At 37.2% G+C, this 3,006-nt stretch overlaps 1 pseudogene; it reads left to right on the plus strand.

The window, feature by feature from the left end:
- The first annotated feature begins 778 nt into the window (after positions 1-778).
- LOC101343233 (olfactory receptor 14K1-like) lies at positions 779-1,722 on the plus strand (annotated as a pseudogene).
- Positions 1,723-3,006: the final 1,284 nt, after the last annotated feature.

The following is a 3,006-nucleotide window of genomic DNA, read 5'->3' on the forward strand; positions in this document are numbered from 1 at the left end:
CAATGTTATAAAACAACATGTGTACTGTTTAATAAGAAACTATTTGTTATGTAAACCTTCACCTAAAGTACAATAAAAAATTTAAAAAAGAAATAAACTTACTTAGAGATCATTTTAAGTAATTAGAGAAGGGAGTAAAGTTCATTTCTTCTTTCACATTAATTTAAGGCCAAGTAAATTGGACTGTTATACCCATAGTTGTTTTATAGCTGAGAGGTCTAAAAATACCATATTTGTACTTCTAAACTTTTTGTCTAGACCAAATAATTAATGTTGTTGCTGTTGTTAGTTGCCATCAAGTTGATTCCAACTCATTGAGACCAATGCGTAACAGAGTAGAACTGCTTCATAGGGTTTTCTTTTTGTAATCATAATGGAAGCAGTTTGCCAGTCCTTTTCTCCTGCAGTACTGCTGGATGAGTTCAAACAGCCAACCTTTAGTTTGGCAGTCAAGTTCAAATTGTTTGTGCTGCCTATTTTTAGTTGCTATCAAATCAATTTCTACTTATGACAACTCCACTTGTGCAGAGTAGAACTACTCTACAGGGTTTTTTAAGGTTGTGACCTTTTGGAAGCGGATCACCAGGCCTGTCTTCCAAGATGCCTCTGGGTGGGTTAAAAATGCCAACCTTTGGGCTAGGAGTTGAGACCTTAACGATTTTTGCCATCCAAGGATTCCTTTGCATCACCTGGGGACCTTAAATAATTAATACATAATAGTAATATATTAACATCACTTCATTTGCTTTACTCAGTAGGTGGTTTATAATTTCAAAACATGACCAATCATACACTAATCATGGAATTCTTGCTTATGAGATTCACTGAAAGTTGGACGCTGTTGAGGCTACATGCTGCATTCTTCTCACTGATCTACCTAGTGGTCACAATGGAAAATGTTCTCATCATCCTCCTCACAATTCTTGACCAACACCTCCACACCCAATGTACTTTTTCCTCAGGCATTTGTCCTTCTTAGATCTGTGTCTCAGTTCTGCCACCGTACCCAAATCCATTCTCAACTACATCACCTTCACTGACTCCATCTCTTTCCTGGGGTGTGTGTTTTAGCTCTTCTTGGTGGTGCTCTTGGCAAGGTCAGAGATCGGCATTCTCACTGTGATGTCCTATGACCCCTCTGTTACCATTTGCCACTCTCTGCATTATGAGGCTGTCATGGGCAAGAGGGCCTGTGTTCAGTTGATGGCTGTGTCCTGGTTCAACGGCGGGGCCCTGGGAATCTTATACTCAGCTGGGACATTCTCTCTCAACTTCTGTGGCTCCCATAAGATACATCAGTTCTTCTGTGATGTTCTTGCACTCCTTTGGCTAACTTGTTCTGAAGAACATGCCACCATTAACATTAGTGTGTCCACTGGGGTCTGTTATGCATTTTCATGTTTAGTTTGAATTGTGGTGTCATGTGTGTATATTTTCTCCACTGTGTTAATGATTCCATCCAGACAGAGCCAATCAAAAGCCTTTTCCACCTGCCTGCCTCACCTCATTGTGGTGAGTGCGTTCCTTGTAACGGGTGCTATTGCTTATTTAAAGCCAGTCTCTGATGCACCTTCTCCCCTAGACCTACCGGTGTCTGTGTTCTATTCTGTGGTGCCGCCAACCTAGAACACCATTATCTACTGTCTGAGGAACAAGGACATTAAATCAGCTCTAGGTAAAGTCCTATGGAATGTTAGGAACACCTGGGTAATGGAAAGGTGAATGAAAGTGGAAGTTAGGAAGTTAAATCACCTTCCTTGTTCTGTAGCTAACTAGCTGTTTGCAATTGTTTCTGCTTAGAGATCAATATATCGTGAATCCTTGTTGATGATAATCTCAGGTTACCAGTTTTAACAGAAAGTAAGTCTTCTCCTATAATTCTTCACTTTACATATTTTATTTGTATAGAAATTATGAAGTTTTTCCTTTTATTCACATTTCATATTGATGATTTTGACTCTTGTTCTGAAGCCCCTCATACATGAGGTTGTATGCGTTTCTAGTTCATCCTGAACTTTCATCTTCCCTGGTATTCTCTTTATTTAGTTAATGCTTTAATATCCTAGATTTTCCCATCTATTTCTTTTATTGATTCAGCTTTTTCGGTAGCTTCTGAATGTCTCTATTTGTTCATTTTATTTTAACATAATTTTGCAGTTTTTAAAAATGTACTATTAATTTTATCAAAAGCTTCATTTGGTTGACTAACAAATGTTTGAGTATGAAAATTATACAATTACTGCAATTGCTCAGCAATTCTTGAGATTTCAGAAAAGAGTTTTGTATCTTTCTTCTTTTGATGTCATATTTTTTTAACACAGATTTATTTTTTTGCCCCTTTATTGAGACTTCCTTTCATCTACTATATTGATTCCTGACATTGACCTACTTCTTTTTATAATTCACTGGAATTTCTGAAAGTATCCTCTGGCACTGCTTCTCACAATGTGATAAACCCCACATCCTACTTTCCCAGACTGTCAGCCTCATGTAACATTCGCAATACCCTAAATATGCATATTTAGGTGTGGTGTAAAACAGATTTATTTATTTTATTTCAAATGTTGTCTTTAACCATGTGATATATAATATGATTTTTATCGCTTTATATTTTTTCAATTGTACTTCAGGTGAAGGTTTACAGAACAAATGGTTTCTCATGAAACAATAGTATACATATTGTTTTATCACATTGGTTAACCACCTCACAACATGTCGACTCTCTCCCTTCTCAACCTTTTTTTTTTTTTTTTGGTGAAAATATACATAGCCAAAGATACACGACTTCAAAAATTTCTACATGCACAGTTCAGTGACATCGACTACGCTGTTCCAATTGTGCTCCTATTCTCACTTTAGATGAAGGCTTACAGAACAAAATAGTTCCTCATTTAACAGTTAGTACACATGTTGCCCTATGACAATGGTTAACGACCTCACATCAACATTATCCTTACTCAACCTTGGGTTCCCTATCACCAGCTTTCCTGTCCCCTTCTGCCTTCT

This window comes from Trichechus manatus, unplaced genomic scaffold (assembly GCF_000243295.1).
Source record: "Trichechus manatus latirostris isolate Lorelei unplaced genomic scaffold, TriManLat1.0 scaffold00359, whole genome shotgun sequence".
NCBI classification, from domain to species: Eukaryota; Metazoa; Chordata; class Mammalia; order Sirenia; family Trichechidae; genus Trichechus; species Trichechus manatus.